Below are 20968 nucleotides of genomic sequence, written 5' to 3'. Positions count from 1 at the left end.
TGAAGAAGAATCAAAAAGCATAGAATCTTATAATAATATTTTGCTGGTAGTTTCAACAGATGGAGCCAACAAAGTTTGCGAGGGAAATATTTTTAGTGCAATATAATATTTAATGAGAATATTTTGCTATGACTGCTTAAATATTCAGGTGAGCGATACAGGCCCTCTTTGGCCTCTTGTTTGAAAATTGATTGATGAATTGTAAAAAAAATGTCTGGAGTAAAATAAGATCATTTCATAATGAGGAGCCTTAAAGCCTTTGAACTCATTCACCCCTGAAATTTTATAATGAACTATTCCAGCCTTTACACTGGAGGAGTTCAAATGTGTCTTCAGGGGTGAATGAGTTAATAAGAGCACCAAAAGTGAGCATTTTATACACTTGTACCTAACACAAGTAACCCCTGGGGTCATTATGAAGGTACCTTTGTAACTTACCTGTGAGATCTAAAGGGAGCTGAAGGGAGTGCAGGTTTGGGAAAGGGTAACAACGGTGTTCTCCACAAATTTTTTGATGCGCTATGGTATCTAATTTTTTCCCTTCAATCGAAGAATTAATATCAAATAAATAGCACTGACATTGTTAGCTCACCTGGCCCGAAGATAACCAGATAACCAAGAGGCCCAGGCTGATGATATTTGGCATGTAGCATGCTTGGAAGAAGGTCTACCAAGTTTGTTCAAATGAATGACCTTGACCCACTTTCAAGGTCACAGGGGTCAAATGTCTTAAAATCTTCAAACGACTTCTTTTGAATAACCAAAAGGCCCAGGGTACTGATATTGGGTCTGTAGTATGCTGGGATGAAGGGATACCAAGTTTGTTGAAATGAATGACCTTGACGAACTTTAAAGGTCACTGGGGTCAAATGTCTTAAAATCTTCAAACGACTTCTTCTTAATAACCAAAAGGTCAAGGGTACTGATATTGGGCCTGTAGCATGCTGGGATGAAGGGCTACCAAGTTTGTTGAAATGAATGACTTTGACCAACGTTCAAGGTCACAGGGGTCAAATGTCATAAAATCTTCAAACGACTTCTTCTTAATAACCAAACGGTCCAGGGAACTGATATTGGGTCTTTAACATGCTGGGATGAAGGGCTACAAAGTTTGTTCAAATGAATGACCTTGGCCCACTTTCAAGGTTACATGGGGTCAAATGTCTTAAAATCTTCGAATGCCTTCTCTTAATAACCAAAAGGCCCAGGGTACTGATATTGGGCCTGTAGCATGCTGGGATGAAGGGCTACCACTTTTGTTCAAATGAATGACCTTGACCCACTTTCAACCTAATGTCCTTGTTCCACATTCAAGATCACAGTCGTCATATGTTTAAATCTTTTAATAGGTTTTTATGAATCAAACACTGATATTCTGTTTGTAGCTGTATTTTAGTCAACTTTTAAAATTACAAGTGTGATATTAATACCAGGTGAGCGATGCAGGCCCATTGGGCCTCTTGTTTATATTATCTTTGTTAAAATATTTGATTTAAAAAAAAAAAATATTGATATTTCCAAGACTGATGAAATGATACATTTGATATAATTTTTGATGTGTTATAATAATGGTATGCACCGTCATTAACATGAAATATATAAAAATTATAAAAGGAAACATTAGGAGTTACTACACAAAACGTAAATACAATATTGAAGTTGTTAATATATACCCCAGCTGGAAAAAGAACTGAAAAATAGTTTGTATTTCTTTTTTTTCAACACTTCTGCAAAAACAAGTTGTGGCTTTGTAGAAAATAGTTTTAATATCAGTTACCGTAAGTATTTACCCTTGCTCTGCTTTGTCACTATATAACACTACCAAAGCCAGTTCCGTGTTATGAGACCATAACACTGGCTTGGTGATATCTCCACGGGTCTGACTAACTACCAGATCGCTATTCCCCTCCGCACTAGCATGCAGATAAGCGAAAAAAACCCACTATGATTCAATAATATTAATCGCTTTATGTAAGACTGTTATAAAATGTGAATTGAATATATTGATTGATTAAATTATGGAAATTGTATCAATGTTTTTATGTCACCTGAGCTTTGCTCAAGTGACCTATTCTAATTGATTTCCGTCCGTCGTCGTGCGTAAACTTTTTACATTTTCAACTTCTCAAGAACCAGTGGATTGATTTTTTTCAAACTTGGTCAGAATCATCCTTGGTAGATGAGGCTACAAAACTGTAAAATTGGGATTCCTACCCCAACCCCTGGGGCCAGGGCATGGCATAGTTTATATAGGGAAATAACACTTTTGGGTAAATTTGATCCATTTTCAGCAGAAAATGATTCAAACTTGGTCAGAATCATCTTTGGTGGATGAGCGTATTACATTGCAAAATTGGAATTCCTGCCCCATCCCCAGGGGCTAGGGTGGGGCCTTTTGATGACATGACAAGTATTGTATTTCTACCCCACCAATCCCCACCCCTGGGACCAGGAAATCATGCCAAAATAATTTTGGTCTGGTGTATAAAAAGTATCCGGGGGGTGGGGAGTTGAATATAGGTTGGGTAATGAATATAACATAACTGTAAATGTTTTTACATGACTCCCCAAATTTATTTTGCATAAATTCCTGTCCCCGTTGGTGGGGAAGGGGTGGATAAATTTTCCCCTGTAATGTCCTGTTCAAGTCCTGAACTTAATTTTTCACAGGGGGGTACTTTTTATGCAGGGGGGGGGGGGTACATTTTATGCAGGTATAAAAAGTATCCGGATACTTTTTGGTAGGGGGGTACTTTTTATGCATGACACTGGGCTTAAACACACAAAAAAACGCAACATTGACTATATGCAAAATATTTGTAAAATAAAAGGGGGAAAATGATATTTTCTTGCTTTAAAGGGGCCATTGAAACTGATGCCAGAACACGGGAGAACGCGTCTCAGGTGTTCTAGAAAACAAAATTCTCCTGGAGGAGGCCGCCTAAACCCCCTCCCATACCTTCCCCCTCCTCGCGCTAGGCGCTTCAGGGTAGATCTAGATGTTAAATAGATTTTGTTTGTCCGCTAGCAAATCTTTAAATACATACAAAATTAAATGGGGGTACCCTCATTCGACAAATGAAACCAGTCCCGCGACTAGCTTGTTTATCGGTACATTTGCAGGGTTGGTTTTTGGAAGAGTGTTAATCTGTTTGAAAATAATATACATGCTCATGCATGGTCTATCGTCAAATAATCCATGGTTATTAACCACTTTAAGTGTTGTTACATCCCAACCTTTGTAGAACTGGCAATACTGCATTAAATGCCTCCGGAACTAAGATATCGATATCAACCATATTTGGCTGGAAGAATTTTCAGGTGATGTGGATTCAAGATCTTTTGTCATGATTGCTTAAATATGAGGGGTACAGGCCCTCTGGGTAGGGCTTGGACAAATCAGTTCGATTTCGATTTTGATCCCTTCGAATCGATTTTTTTCGAATCGATTCACTTGATACACACTTTCTCATAAAAACATAAGAATCAAGTATAAAACCTTTATTTAAGGTATAACAAAACAAAAGTAACAGTTTATAAAGTAGCCATGGTAACATATTAAAGTTTTTACGAAGTTAAAATGTTTTCACTGCTAGGGGTAGAACGTGTTGATGTTGATTGCCGCGAGTCATTAATTGAAATGCCATGCTTTCTTTTTAAAAGATTTGACATCAAAGACGTAGACCCTGTTTGGTATTTGAATAAAACAGCATTCCCTGTCACTTTTGTAATTGTTTTTTTTTGTACCCCCATACCTCTCAAAATGGGGGTATGGCTGCATATATTAGGGGTTCACCTTATCTAAATCCCCATGGGTATGTAATATCATCACAAAATTGTTAACTAATTGTAGCAATGTCATTTTTACAGGTTTTTAATTATTTCATAATATTTCCAGTTTGTCATAGAATAAAAACACCAAGAATTAGTCAGTAACAGAATGAAAATTGTGTAAGGAGGCAGTACCCAAATTGGATCACTTTTGGCAAAAATACTAAAAAATCAGTTATAACAATGATGTAATCTTAGCCATGCACCAGTTTATTTCTACAGATGATTCGCTTTAATTTCAAATTGCACAAGAAAACGTAATTCAAACTCAAATGTCAGTGTTTTGATTACGTTTTTAAAAAATGAAACAGAGATCATGTAACTTGCCCACACTGGGCATATAGACAGTCATTATGTAAGAATATGAACTGAAAGTTGTCGTCTTTAGCTTACGACAGAAATCCAAATAGCGTCTGCTGGTTTTTTTCCGTCATTCATGATCAATTAAGCAGTATAATGATAATCAGCCCCGAGGATACCGATAGTCCGGCTACGCACTCGCGTATTATTGAAGGACATTGCGGACTCATTACCTCCCGTCAATTATATTCGCCGCTTGGTGCGCTGCATGCATTGTTTACTACTGGACTTCCGTCATAAGCGGAAAAATCTGACAGTCGCTTTCAATTTTCTGAATATCATCATTTAAAATACAAACATGCTACAAAAATGACTTAACATTGTACAAAATTATTGTGCGTATACTGGAGAGCACACTATTGTCCAACACTCAGAATTGGAACCGAACCGATTTCCGGAAATCCTTATCGGTGATTCAATTCGAAAGTTCTGATTCGTGAAGAACCAATAATTTCGGGGCACCGCACACCCTTCTTACCTCTGGGTCTCTTGTTACTGATGGGTCATCCATTCCCCCTTAGGGAGGGGATACAGTTTATATAGCTGATTAAGGGAAATAACGCCTGAGACTATATTTTATCCATTTTCAGTTGGACATAATTCAGGTTTAGGTCAAAGGGGGGAAAATTGGCTAACTGACAAAAAGATTATTTGTAATTCAAAACCAAACAATTTCATTTTTGTGTCGCCTGCGAAAAGCTGGTGACACATAGGTATTGCTTTGTCAGCGTCGGCGTCGTCCGAACAGAGGTTTTCGTGCGATAACTTGAGTTTACTTGGGCCGATCAAACTCAAACTTCATGCAGTGATTCCTTACCAAAAGTGCTTGCTTGGGATTGCTTTTCATGTCCGAAGGTCAAAGGTCAAGGTCTCTGTTACTATAAATAGAAACTTCACTAAAACTGTATACTGGACGGCTTCGATCTACCACTTGACCCACCGAGTATACCTCTGAAATGCCTTACTCCAGATGTTATTGACAACACTAGCTGTTTAACATCATAATCCACAAGTTTATTCATTTATTTATGGGAAACCATTCGACAAATCATACAAATTAAACTTGGAATTGAGACAATGAGTATCCATAGCAAGTTCCTTAAAACTCAGAGTATTCTTCCCAGAATAACAGATTATATAACAAAATGATGCCATCCAAAAACATAATCTATGATTATTGCTTACTTTTAACATTATTTGGGCTGACCAAAAATGTATCTTTTTCTTCGTAATCTCCCAGCTTCCTGCACAGCCGACAATCCACTTCCGTGGAATTCTTGTTTTCCATTGCTGATATGATGAGTAATGTAATGTAAATTACATATATTGTTGTTCAGAAGACTGTTAACCCTTTCAACACTGTAGACCAAAATGGACTCATCCATATCAATACATTGTAAAGTCTACTAAAGTGGGTGAAAGGGTTAAGGCCTTTGGTCCTCTTGTTTAATAAAAGAAAACCTAACTAAACTTACTTGATTTAGACGTATTGTCATTTTGACAAGGATTTTACTTTGGCTGTCTCCTGTGAGCTTAAAGTCATTTATTGCACTCACATATTTTTTTTTTATTAAAATCAGGGTTTGGAGATAAAGAAGTATTTTTCATGCACATCAATTGTCGATGCTGGTGAAATAAGCATTATAGGTACAAACACGTCTGGTTCACCTCACCAGTCAGGTTTAACAATAATTGGCCAGGCTACAAAAATACAGAATTACAATCAATAAAAGTAAGGATATCCTACGGCCTCCACTGGCTTCAGTAACTTTATCATACAAAAAAGGAAAGTTTTTATGTAAATCTGTAAGAGTTATTGCCCTTTGCCCATTACACATGATATGGCACAAAATTGCTGTCTAATACAATGTAACACTTTTATTTACAGAATGTGGTCAGGAGAAATCGGTTAGGTGTGAAGCTGAAATATATTAGGTATGTCAACTTCTTATTTGTTTGTAGTATATATCAACTGATAGCCGCAGGTAAAAAAAAAAAAGTAATTTTAATACATTGTGTTTATTTCTTAAGATGCAGAAGAAAGATAATTTTATAATACCCTGCCCTGGCGTCAAGTGTGTGCCACATGACAGGGATTAATACCAGTAACACTATCCACAACACCACATCATGATAATTTCCCTGGAAGTTATAGTGTTATATTATGTGACCTGTTACTCTACTCCAACAGTGTTAGAGGTTGAACATGTCAGTACTTTTGAGGAGTGCGGCACAATCATATCCAAAAAAATAACTGACCCGTTACTGTACACGTTGACAAAATTGTAAGAAGAAAGGTTTCTATTTTGGTCAGATTGTGTAAATTGAATGGATGTTGAAGTCATATATGATGAATTTACTTGTGATCAACAAGTTATTACCTCATAACCTTACCAAAATAGAAAACTATTCTTTATATTTACAGGGCCATAAAGGGGTATTTGGCCATATTGCTTTAATCAACTGAAACTAAATGATGTATATCACCCATATTTATTTAGGTGGTGAGGATTCAAAGTTGTACAAATGGAGGGGCTGACCCCAGAAATGGGCTGAGAGGTGGGGCCAAAACAGGTTATTTGGGCATATTTCTATAAGTGACTTTTCTGGAACTAAAAGAAGGATATCAACCAAACTTGACTCAGGTGTCCCTAGGCGATGATAATTCAGAATTGTATAAAGGGAGGGCGGAGGGTATAGGCCAAAAAGAGGTAATATGGTGTCCCTAGGCAATGATAATTCAGAATTGTATAACAGGAGGGCTGAGGGTATAGGCCAGAAAGAGGTAATATGGTGTCCCTAGGCGAGGATAATTCAGAATTGTATAAAGGGAGGGCTGAGGGTATAGGCCAAAAAGAGGTAATATGGCCTTATTGCTTTAAGCCACTTCTTCTTTGGAACTAAGAGATGGATATCAATCATATTTGAATGGAAGCATTCTAACATTATAGGGATTCAGAATTGTACAAGTCGAAGGGCTGACCTTTTTGGCTGAGGGATGGGGAAAAAGGAGTTTTTTAACTTCGAAATGATTAAGATCCCTACCCAATAACCATATAATTGCTGAGTATAAAGAGATGATTACACATATGCTTCCAGGGTGGCTCTGGGGTCTTGCCTCACCCTTGGAGATACAGTCACTTGGTCATAACTTTAAAAATGGTCCAAATATGAACACAGTTATGATATAAGCATTGACCCTGGGGTCTGGCCATCCCTGCAAGGAATTAGTTTCTTAGTCATAACTATAAAATGGTTGAAATCCCCACTCCATAACCATGTATACAATTGCTGGGCATAAAGAGACAAACACGATCATGATATTAGAATTGACCCTGGGATCTAGCTACACCCCTGGGGAGCAAGTTTCTGAGTCTCAACTTGGAAACAGTTGAGATTTCCACCCTTTTCATATTTCTCTCATATCCGGTCATGCAAGATAACGCTGGCCATGTAAGATAACCATGCTTATCATCTTACATGGGGGTGACGTCACAATGGCTCAACAATGACGTTAGAAAGATTAGATTTTTTTTTTTCTGTTTGCAAATATGGGGTATGCTAAATCTCGCTGACGAATTTGTTTATGTCAAAAAGCTCGTGGGGGGAAGGATATTTTCAAAATGGAAGCCAGTCCAAATGCGTTTTGGCGGTTTCTGATGATATTCTGGTGGTTGGAATGAGAGAAAAATACTGTTTCATACCCAAGGGTGCTGGATAGGAAAAATTCCACCCTCAGGTTTTACCAAATTTGAAACCCCTCGGGTGGAATTTCCCTATCCTGCATACACCCCTTGACATGAAAGACTCTTATAATATACAATTGCTGCGCATAATGAAACAAATACTATTGGTACAGTATTTGGTTTCCTGGTAACTTGGAAACAGTTAAGGTCCCCATCCTATAACCATATACAGCGTATATGATTGCCAGGCTTAAAGGCAACTACAAATAAGCTTCCAGGATTGAGCCACTGGTCGTATGCTTGGAGACTTAGTCCCCGGGTCAAAACATCGATATGGTTGAGGTGACCTTAGCTGTTATATATATATAATATAGGACATTTCACAAAATAAAACCAATCCCACCCCATAACTCTAAATACAATTGCTGGGCATAAAGAAACACACTCAATCATGCTACCAGAGTCGGTCTTGCGGTCTGCTCTCACCCTTAGGTACTTTACTCCCTGGGTCAAAAAAATGGAACTATTAAGATATATACAATTGCTTAGCATGAAGATTTTGTTACACATATGCCACTATGATTGGCCCTGTCCCTGGGATCTTGCCATACTACTGTCAATGAGAATGTCATGCAATGTATCCAGGTGAGCAATACAGGCCCTCTGGGTCTCTTGTTTTAGATAAATTCTTTCTCCATATTTGGTACACTTTTCAAGTAAGAGTTATCTTTCTTACTTTGTTTCTGTTAGCAAACACAAATGTATTTTGTATTATGAAGAGTTGCTTCCCTTTTACCACTAAATTGTCACTAGGGTACGGCTGAACACTGAGCCTCCTATATTTCTTATTTGCCGTTTGTGTATCTTTGGTGGGTTGTTGACACACTACAGGACTACATTAAATTAAAGATAACTAATAATTTCTTCAGAATTTGATAGAAGTGTATATAGTGTATGATGTAAACGTTGTGTCTATAGGCCCTTAAGCTGCAGCCTGGTACAGACTGGATATATATATTATGTATGTCAAGAGAGACTCGATGAGGACAACAGTTCTCAGTCCTAGTACACACTTGTTCATGACGAAGAACTACTTGTATACATTACCACAAACTACTTGTATAAAAATGTAGTCAATAAGGCTGGCATCCTACCTTCCTTTTTCGAGTATTAGTCTCTTGTGTTTTCTTGGGTTAAAAGTCAAGGATAAAGTAAACTGTAATCTTTTCCTTCGTATATATGTTAATGACCTTGTTGGTGTAGAGAGAAAAACAATACCTATTACCCTAAATCACCTACGTTGTGACACATGTGTAAAATATTTGATGTATTTACATCAGTGATACATATATATACATCAGTGATACATGTTTTACATCAGTAATACATGTATTTACATCAGTTATACATGTATTTACATCAGTGATACAAGTATTTACATCAGTGATACATGTATTTACATCATTGATACATGCATTTACATCATTGATACATATATTTACATCAGTGATACATATATTTACATCGATAATACATGTATTTACATCAGTAATACATGTATTTACATCAGTGATACAAATATTTACATCAGTGATACATGTATTTACATCAGTAGTATAATTATTTACATCAGTGATACATGTATTTACATCGATAATACATGTATTTACATCAGTAATACATGTATTTACATCAGTGATACATATATTAACATCAGTGAAACATATTTACACCAATGATACAAGTATTTACATCAGTGATACATGTATTTACATCAGTAATACAAGTATTTACATCAGTGATACATATATTTACATCAGTGATACATGTATTTACATCATTGATACATGTATTTACATAAGTAATACAAGTATTTACATCAGTAGTATAATTATTTACATAAGTAATACAAGTATTTACATCAGTAATACATGTATTTACATCATTGATACATGTATTTACATAAGTAATACAAGTATTTACATCAGTGATACATGTATTTACATCATTGATACATGCATTTACATCATTGATACATATATTTACATCAGTGATACATATATTTACATCGATAATACATGTATTTACATCAGTAATACATGTATTTACATCAGTGATACAAATATTTACATCAGTGATACATGTATTTACATCAGTAGTATAATTATTTACATCAGTGATACATGTATTTACATCAGTAATACATGTATTTACATCAGTAATACATGTATTTACATCATTGATACATGTATTTACATAAGTAATACAAGTATTTACATCAGTAGTATAATTATTTACATAAGTAATACAAGTATTTACATCAGTAATACATGTATTTACATCATTGATACATGTATTTACATAAGTAATACAAGTATTTACATCAGTGATACATGTATTTACATCATTGATACATGCATTTACATCATTGAAACATATTTACACCAATGATACAAGTATTTACATCAGTGAAACATGTATTTACATCAGTGATACATATATTTACATCAGTAATACATACATTACATCAGTGATACATGTATTTACATCAGTAATACATGTATTTACATCAGTGATACATATATTAACATCAGTGAAACATATTTACACCAATGATACAAGTATTTACATCAGTGATACATGTATTTACATCAGTATTACATATATTTACATCAGTAATACATGTATTTACATCAGTGATACATATATTTACATCAGTAATACATGTATTTACATCAGTGATACATGTATTTACATCAGTGATACACATATTTGCATCAGTGATATATGTATTTACATCAGTGATACATATATTTACATCAGTAATACATGTATTTACATTAGTAATACATATATTTACATCAGTGATACATATATTTACATAAGTAATACATATATTTACATCAGTTATACATATATTTACATCAGTAATACATCAGTATTTACATTAGTAATACATATATTTACATCAGTGATACATATATTTACATAAGTAATACATATATTTACATCAGTTATACATATATTTACATCAGTAATACATCAGTATTTACATTAGTAATACATATATTTACATCAGTGATACATATATTTACATAAGTAATACATATATTTACATCAGTTATACATATATTTACATCAGTAATACATCAGTATTTACATTAGTAATACATATATTTACATCAGTGATACATATATTTACATAAGTAATACATATATTTACATCAGTTATACATATATTTACATCAGTAATACATCAGTATTTACATTAGTAATACATATATTTACATCAGTGATACATATATTTACATAAGTAATACATATATTTACATCAGTTATACATATATTTACATCAGTAATACATCAGTATTTACATTAGTAATACATATATTTACATCAGTGATACATATATTTACATAAGTAATACATATATTTACATCAGTTATACATATATTTACATCAGTGATACATATATTTACATCAGTAATACATATATTTACATCAGTGATACATATATTTACATCAGTAATACATATATTTACATCAGTAAAACATATATTTACATCAGTGATACATATATTTACATCAGTAATACATATATTTACATCAGTAATACACATATTTACATCAGTTATACATATATTTACATCAGTAATACATATATTTACATCAGTGATACATATATTTACATAAGTAATGCATATATTTACATCAGTTATACATATATTTATATCAGTAATACATGTATTTACATTAGTAATACATATATTTACATCAGTGATACATATATTTACATAAGTAATACATATATTTACATCAGTGATACATATATTTACATCAGTGATACATATATTTGCATCACTGGTACATGTATTTACATCAGTGGTACTTATACTTAAAAATTAAGGATACCGGTACATGTTTTTACATCAGTGATACATACATTAACACACTGTATTGCTGACAGAATAAGTGTAAGTTGTTCAATCTAAGAGACTTGATATTGAGGAGAACCTGATAGTATAATGTAGGGTAGGGTGGGAGTGTACTAAGTATGATTCAGCAGCTGGAAGGCTGGGCAAATACTTAATTGTTGGTTAATACTGAGCTGAGGCGGCACTGCTTGGAAATTAATTAAGAAAATTTGTTTCCTGATGAAAATTGGATGAGAACAAGCACTTTTGATGTTTCCCACACTGGGATTATCATTTACAAACCAAATGCCATTCTAAGTCCATATAGAAAATATGACTTGACACCGAAAAAACCTAATAATGTTTTGATCAGTTAAGAAATGATTTTTCTATATATAGATATTAGATTAGTAGCACTAGCCCATCTGTGGGGAAATATCCTTATTTTACTAGGGTACAATTTCAGGTCTATTTTATTTCTTTTAACTCATTAACCCCTTAAGACACATTTGAACTCTTCCAATTCAAAGGTTGGAATAGTTCATTATGAAATATCAGGGGTGAATGAGTTTATAAAATACTGCTAGTGTTACAGTGTTATATCTGAGTTGTGTGTACTTATAACTAATAGGTTGGTAGATTTAGGAAAGGTACACATTTTATTACATTTGTTATTTATATTGAACTTAGTTCTGAAAGTACACAGCATTTTTAGTGGCTTATAGATCACACAGCGATCAACACACTATCCCCCAAGATTAGACAAAATCTCTTGGGATTCTGTGCACATTTTGACAATATCTCTTGGGATTCTGCACAATTTGACAAAATCTCCAGGGATTCTTTGCACGATTTGACTATATAATATCTCTTGGGGTTTCTGTGCACAATTTGACAAAATCTCCAGGGATTCTTTGCACGATTTGACAATATATCTTGGGATTCTGCACAATTTGACAATATCTCCAGGGATTCTTTGCACGATTTGACTATATAATATCTCTTGGGGTTTCTGTGCACAATTTGACATCTCTGGGGATTCTTTACACAATTTGACAATATATCTTGGGATTCTGTGCATAATTTGACAATATCTCAAAGATTCCCGAGATATGTTGTCAAATTGTCCAAAGAATCCCAAGATATATTGCCAATCTCTCAATTCTTTGCACGAGTTGACAACATCTCTCAGGATTCACGTATATCTCTGGAGATTCAGCCAGTTGTCTCTACAAGGATCTGCTCTTTAATGGATGTTTTCATTCACATAATGCTCTGTTTTGATAAGAAACCTTCATAAATCATCTTCCCTCTAGCTAATTTACTCTATTTTTGCACATAAACTGTTGTATTTTAATTTAGTAAAAATGTCTGTGGGGACACGTTGTGAACTAAACAGCCTCCATTGGCAGGAGAGGCTGAGACATCATTAGGCTAATGATATGAGGCAGCTCTGAGCTCCCCATCTGTCCCTGTGTACAAGCCCCTTCTCAATCTAAAGCTGGGAGGTTTCCATTTCAAAAGACCCTTATCTGGGGCAGATCTGGGGTGAAAATGAGATACATGTTTTCTATAATTCATGAAGACCCACGCAGCCCTTTTAATAGGTACTTTTAGGGACACATATGGCCTGTATTGATTTCTTGGAAATTAATTTGAATATTTATGGCTACAATTCAAACTTTACTCATGTTACACACAGGGAGATGTAAAAATAGGTATGGTCACAGTTGAATGGTCACAGCCTGGAGTGTGTTCCGGAGGCCGATTTCACAGCTGACATTTGTTATACCATGACTGAGGATAATTACCATAATTACAGATCATGATACATTTGGTAAAATGTAAAATTGTTACGATCCACAGATATGATACATTTGGTAAAATGATCAGTCATCATTAGTTGGTCATTCTGGGAAGATTTGTTTGATGACTGGGTCCAGCGGCCAGCCGTGATTAATTCACCGTTCGATAGTTTTATTCTCCTCCATCAAAGACTGATTCACTGTTCAAACAAGTCAATAAACTTTTGTTTCCAAAGCCATTACGACATTAGGTTGGGGAGGCATCATTGCCAGGTTGGGGAGGCGTCATTGCCAGGATTAATCATATAGGTTGTCATTGATTGCAATGAACTGTTTTATAATTAGGATAATGGTTTCGGACTGTTACTTCATTGTTTGACGTTGTTTCTATGAGATATATTTCTAAACTTGTTTGTTAAATTTCTATGGTGTAGTGACCTTCTACAGCATATTGGAGAAACTTTCACCGTTTGAGTAAAAATATTGGGAAGTTGTGAAAAGATTGGACTAAATGACGTTTGCATTTCAAGTCTCCGTACCTACCCTCACTGATCCTAAACAGATTTCTCTTTACTGTACACAACACAGTAATCCAGCTCTCACGTAATCTAGACACAATATATCAACTGTTTTTTTACCATATAATGTTGCATTACCAGGCAAATATTAACAATTAATTATAATTTTGTCTATACTATATATGTTTGGTTTAAATTCAACACCTACAGCCCCCTCCCCCCTACCCTCAATAATTACCTTCCTTATGGTTTAGATGTGTTATAAGTACGAGATATAACATTGAAACATGACTTGAGTATCCTGTTTTGATGCAGATTTTCCTGAATTAGCTTTAATCTTTTCAATAAACAGGTTTACTTTTTTGTTTGTCAGCCTTTTGTGTGTTAATCCGTCTTGTCTTTATACATATGACAACAATCAGTATCACCTTCCTCACAGACGGTCAATCCTAACAGTGAAGAGATATCATTGGCGAGTCAGTCACGACAACCTGCTTGAGTCTATTTATAACTGTAAGTATCCCAAATCTGTTTCATAACGCGTTCCTTAACTTCCCAATTTCGTCTCTAAATGACCTTAGCTGTAAATAGGATTAAACAAAATGAAACCAAACCAAACTCTCAGAAATATCCACTCATCTCACTCCAACACTCCAACCCATTCCTCACCCCATACTATGATGCCCTACCCTGAATTTGAATGGTCCCAACCCATACTATGATGCCCTACCCTGAATTTGAATGTCACACCCCATACTATGATGCCCTACCCTAAATTTAAATGTCCCGCCCCAAACTATGATGCCCTACCCTAAATTTGAATGTCCCCCCCCATACTATGATGCCCTACCCTAAATTTGAATGTTCCCCCCCATACTATGATGCCCTACCCTAAATTTGAATGTTCCCCCCCATACTATGATGCCCTACCCTAAATTTGAATGTTCCCCCCCATACTATGATGCCCTACCCTAAATTTGAATGTCACACCCCATACTATGATGCCCTACCCTAAATTTGAATGTTCCCCCCCATACTATGATGCCCTACCCTAAATTTGAATGTCACACCCCATACTATGATGCCCTACCCTAAATTTGAATGTACCACTCCATGCTCAGATGCACTACTTTAAACTTCAATGTCCCACCCCAGTCTCTGATGCCCTACACTAAACTTAAATGTCCCACCCCAGTCTCTGATGCCCTACCCTAAATTCCAACGCCCCACACCACTTAACAGTGTCGAACCAGCACTCCATTGCCCACCACCATACTTCAATACCCATATTCTACCTTATCCAGTCTAGAAAGATTTCATTTAAATTTCTACCGAATAAGCCTCAAAACAACTCTTGGAGTAGATAGGACTGTGGTCCTCCTGTGATACACGAGGGTAAGGAGATTAGTATAGTGTTCCATGATTTGTGTGACTTGAGAATAATTTGAGAATTAATTTCGTCTCCCAGAGTCTGTCCAATTGATATACCAAAATGGATCAAGAATCTGCAGGACACTGATCTAAAGTGCTCTGCTAATTTGGTAGTTAGATTGGATATAATTGATTTGATACATCAGGAGTGCTGGACTTTAGAGCCAAGGTGCTGTTCAGAATATTTGGCTAGCATTGACCTGCTGTGCTGGCTCACATTTATAGCCCACTAGCTGGTGAAGTAGAGAAGTCCCAGGTAGGACAAACATATATATATAAGGGTTCAAAGGGCCACTACAATAGGTAATGGGAAGTAAAGGAGATTAGTAATACTGATACATGATCTGTAAGGTAAGGTGACCTGGTCAAGTAAATAAACACTCGTTAACATCCTTCTTACCTGGCAATCCCTGTTGTGATACCCGAGGATGTTTGTTAACCGACTTAGCATTAGCTATGAAGCCCCTAACAACAGATTTTAGGGCTATACCTACAGCTGACAATCCTCAGCTCTCTAGACAAAAATAGGGGGTATTTTTAATCTTTTCTTAACGCTCACAGATTGGTTAATGTTTATGATTGTTATTTCTTAACACTGATAAACAGGTTACGATGAAGTCCTTTTTCCAGATGTGACGAGACGATAACTGTACACACTAATCTGTGTACTTGGATCTGTATCCTGTCCAGCTCGGCTTTCTCAATGTGTCACATCAGTCTTTCAATTAAAAGCAATACATGAAATTTGTTTGTTAGATAACAAGTATTAAAAAGGATTGGTGGAAGGCACTGTTGGGGAGTCCAATAAAGGCCGGATATTGTTATTTAGGTGTTGGGGTTAAGTGGAGACTGTATTGTTGTCTGTAGTCCCAGACAGAGTTACCTATTGTTCCCCCCCCCCCCTATCTTGGTTCTAAAGTTGTTTGTATACACATATATATATGTTAAATGTCACATCCTATTTTTCTATTTTATCCATACAACAATCCACTCTGAAATAGACAATATGATCCAATTACCGTATTTTACCAGTGATAATAAAAGGGGGCCTGGATGTGACTTCGAGATGGAGCCAATATTCGGAAAACTATTTTTTTTCTATTTAATAGAATATTTTGCCATGATCACCGGAATAACCAGGTGAGGGATGCAGGGCCTCTGGGCCTCTTGTTTAAATTGTACCATCTGATTGACTGCTGAAGAAATGAAATATTCCAGTTGTTCATTTAGATAATTTTTGTAAACAATCTAGAAATAAATAGAGAAACGGTCATTGATAAGATACTCCAAACTTTTTACACTTGACCCCTGAAGACACATGTGAACTCTTCCTTTTCAAAGGATGGAATAGTTCATTATGAAATTTCAGGGGTGAATGAGTTAAATCAGGAATAGTCAATTTTCAAAATTTTACAGTTAAAATATTATCACTGTATTTAGTAGCTGTACTAACTGGAAATATTGCCAGGATCTGTAAAGGAAATGGAAATGTTTTGTTTCTACAATTTAATAGCTTTTTCACAGCAATTAATTGCTCAGCTGTGCACTTTAATTTATTGAGTGATTTGAGGCATATTAACTGAAGTCGGACAAATACTGTATTTATGGCCGGAACAGTGATAACATGGGAAGGCCTGGGGCACATTTTATTATAAGGACATTTGCACTGTGAAAGACGACTACAATTTACACTATATGTAGATGCACATGCCTGAAGGGAGAGGNGTCCAAACTGGGGCGATTAGGGTGGTGTTTTTGGATCTGGGCAAGACGACAGAGAGATGGAATTATAATGATGTGGCATAGAGCTTGGGGCACTCCATATCTCCACATCATACACAATTTAAAATATATGATTTCTGTCCCAGCCCCTGAAACTGAGTCCGGGGAGAGTCTCTGTGATATTATCCCCGAGTATAAACAGGAAGACCCCCCCAATACGGGCGTGCACTTGGGTGAAGTACTGTACATGTCTGTGTGTATTAGGCAGGAAGTAAGCCCCCTCACAAAATCACTGCCTTATCTCTTGTCTATGGACTTATGTATGAAAGTGATTTTTCCAATTCTGGGTCACAGAAAAAGGATGATGATTTTGTTCTGCCCCTCTTTCTCCTTTAGTAGCCAGAGGATGAAATAATTGTTTTAATTGGTTCTGCCGTCTCTCACCCTACCCAACACTATTACAAAAACCCAAAGGGTAGCAACCTCATCCTGTTTTCCTTTTCCCATAGAGTATCTGGGAGTTACAAGTTCCCCTTCCCCATAGAACAGCTACAGAGTATCATAACTCCTGCTTTAGGCTGTTCCCCATATAATAGACAAAAGGTACCAAACATTCTTGCTTGAGCTCCTTCTTCATAAAAATGCCACAGGTACCTAAACTCTTGTGGTAGCTCCTTTCCCATAGAGTAGCCACAGGGTACCTTAACTCTTGGGGGAGCACCTTTCCCATAGAGTAGCCACAGGGTCCCTTAACTCTTGTGGTAGCTCCTTTCCCTGAGAGTAGCCACAGGGTACCTTTACTCTTGGGGTAGCACCTTTCCCATAGAGTAGCCACAGAGTACCTTAATTCTTGTGGTAGCACCTTTCCTAGAGAGTAGCCACAGGGTACCTTTACTCTTGGGGTAGCACCTTTCCCATACAGTAGCCACAGGGTACCTTAATTCTTGTGGTAGCACCTTTCCTAGAGAGTAGCCACAGGGTACCTTAATTCTTGGGGCAGCTCCTTTCCCATAGAGTAGCCACAGAGTACCTTAATTCTTGTGGTAGCACCTTTCCTAGAGAGTAGCCACAGGGTACCTTAACTCTTGGGGGAGCACCTTTCCCATAGAGTAGCCACAGAGTACCTTAATTCTTGTGGTAGCACCTTTCCTAGAGAGTAGCCACAGGGTACCTTAATTCTTGGGGCAGCTCCTTTCCCATAGAGTAGCCACAGAGTACCTTAATTCTTGTGGTAGCACCTTTCCTAGAGAGTAGCCACAGGGTACCTTAATTCTTGTGGTAGCACCTTTCCTAGAGAGTAGCCACAGGGTACCTTTACTCTTGGGGTAGCACCTTTCCCATAGAGTAGCCACAGTGTACCTTAACTCTTGGGGTAGCTCCTTTACCATAGAGTAGCCACAGGGTACCTTAGCTCTTGTGGTAGCTCCTTTCCCATAGAGTAGCCGCAGGGTACCTTAATTCTTGGGGTCGCTCCTTTCTCATAGAGTAGCCACAGGGTACCTTAGCTCTTGTGGTAGCTCCTTTCCCATGGAGTAGCCACAGGGTACCTTTACTCTTGGGGTAGCTCCTTTCCCAGAGAGTAGCCACAGGGTACCTTTACTCTTGGGGTAGCTCCTTTCCCATAGAGTATCCACAGGGTACCTTAATTCTTGGGGTAGCTCCTTTACCATAGAGTAGCCACAGGGTACCTTAGCTCTTGTGGTAGCTCCTTTCCCATAGAGTATCCACAGGGTACCTTAATTCTTGGGGCAGCTCCTTTCCCATAGAGTAGCCACAGTGTACCTTAACTCTTGGGGTAGCTCCTTTACCATAGAGTAGCCACAGGGTACCTTAGCTCTTGTGGTAGCTCCTTTCCCAGAGAGTAGCCACAGTGTACCTTAACTCTTGGGGTAGCTCCTTTCCCAGAGAGTAGCCACAGGGTACCTTAATTCTTGTGGTAGCACCTTTCCTAGAGAGTAGCCACAGTGTACCTTAACTCTTGGGGTAGCTCCTTTCCCATAGAGTAGCCACAGTGTACCTTAACTCTTGGGGTAGCTCCTTTCCTATGGAGTAGCCACAGGGTACCTTTACTCTTGGGGTAGCTCCTTTCCCAGAGAGTAGCCACAGGGTACCTTTACTCTTGGGGTAGCTCCTTTCCCAGAGAGTAGCCACAGTGTACCTTAACTCTTGGGGTAGCTCCTTTCCCATAGAGTAGCCGCAGGGTACCTTAATTCTTGGGGTAGCTCCTTTCCCATAGAGTAGCCACAGGGTACCACACACAATTATTATCTTCCAAATCCATCTTGGAGAGCATTAAACACTTCCTGCCTCAACCAATGGCCATTATGCCTACCCTGTATTGCAGATATTGAGCACTTCTTGATGAACCCCTAAAGACAACACATTCATTCCATTAGTTTCTATCAGGGACATTTTTGTCAAGTCATTGCTGATGACTGGTGGTCATTAAAAAAATTGTTGTACTTTTTCACTGATTGCCTTGAAATCTGTTGTACTTTTTCACTGATTGCCCTGAGATCTGTTGTACTTTTTCACTGATTGCCTTGAGACTGATTCGAAAAATATAAATTGGTTGACTGACAGCGGCTTAGATTTTGACAGTTAAGATTTGTTATCCCTTATTTATTTCGCTGACTCAGAAGATACTTGAGGGATATTTCTGATATCAAATAGTAGGTGCATGTTCACCTAAGAGACTGATGAAGAATATGCCCGACGGATGGCCATCTTGGATGTTGACAGTTCAGTTTTGTTGTCTCTATTCAGCTTAAGAAAGTACTAAAGGAATCTTTCTTAATTTTTATGTGTATATGCCCCTTGGTTTACTTATTAAAAATACCCCCTGACACTTAATGAGAAATCAACCCTCGTTGATATCACTAGCATTTTCCATATTGTTATGCCATTCTTATACAATAACATGCCCGCCATAGTGGCAAATAACACATATGACAAGGTTTAAGATACTGTACAAGATTCCCGTATAGGAATTCCAACACAGGACTGGGTAAAAGTCCCTGTAAGGAAATTGAAGAGCAAAGAAGGTAAAAGATCATCTTTGTAGATCTGATAAAGATCTTTCCATGGTGGGCGCCAAGATCCTTCTAGGATCTATCTCTTGTTTAGAAAAGGCATCACTGAACCCATCAAGGCAGTAAATGTAAAAAGGTCATGGGACCTGTCCCAGTCTGTCCATTGAGCCTTGTTGTCATGGTGATGTACATTGTAGACTGTTTTGGTGTTGTACAGCCCTTGTGATGTACTGGCTGTAAATCAAGAGTCCTTTAGACCCAGATGACAGGAGAGCAATGGTGCCATTGAATTGACTTCAGAGATGAATTTTATCATAAATGTAATAGGAACAAAATGACCTTTTCTGATTTGGTTTTGTGTAAGAGGGGTTTAATTTAGGAAGTGAGTTAAGTGTTTAGTAGAGAAATCCATTACAAGGAAATGGGTTGAAGTTCACAGTCTGGTTGGTCCTTTATCTTACTGTAGAACAGCATCACTTCCTAGAGCCAACTCCCTACCTTATCATCTAAAGCTGTGATATATACACTAACAAATGGCAACACCAGAGTGTAGACCACTGGCACAGCTTGGTGGGTGTGGTCACTCTCAGTGTGGATACCAGTGTATTGTATGAGAGGGGGGATAGGAGAATGTGATTTATACCAGTACCTGTGTGTAGTGTGGGGGGG

At 37.0% G+C, this 20968-nt stretch overlaps 1 long non-coding RNA gene across 1 annotated transcript in view; it reads left to right on the top strand.

Annotated features, from left to right (window-relative positions):
• Nucleotides 1–20968, top strand: part of LOC110457138 — a 58597-nt gene that overhangs the window by 2559 nt on the left and 35070 nt on the right. Inside the window, exon 2 of the long non-coding RNA XR_002463668.1 lies at nt 6080–6126. This is a non-coding gene — a long non-coding RNA (uncharacterized LOC110457138). The remainder of the gene's footprint in view (nt 1–6079; nt 6127–20968) is intronic.

Source organism: Mizuhopecten yessoensis, unplaced genomic scaffold (assembly GCF_002113885.1).
Source record: "Mizuhopecten yessoensis strain PY_sf001 unplaced genomic scaffold, ASM211388v2 scaffold9025, whole genome shotgun sequence".
Taxonomy (NCBI): domain Eukaryota; kingdom Metazoa; phylum Mollusca; class Bivalvia; order Pectinida; family Pectinidae; genus Mizuhopecten; species Mizuhopecten yessoensis.
This window is presented reverse-complemented; position numbering and strand designations above follow the sequence as displayed.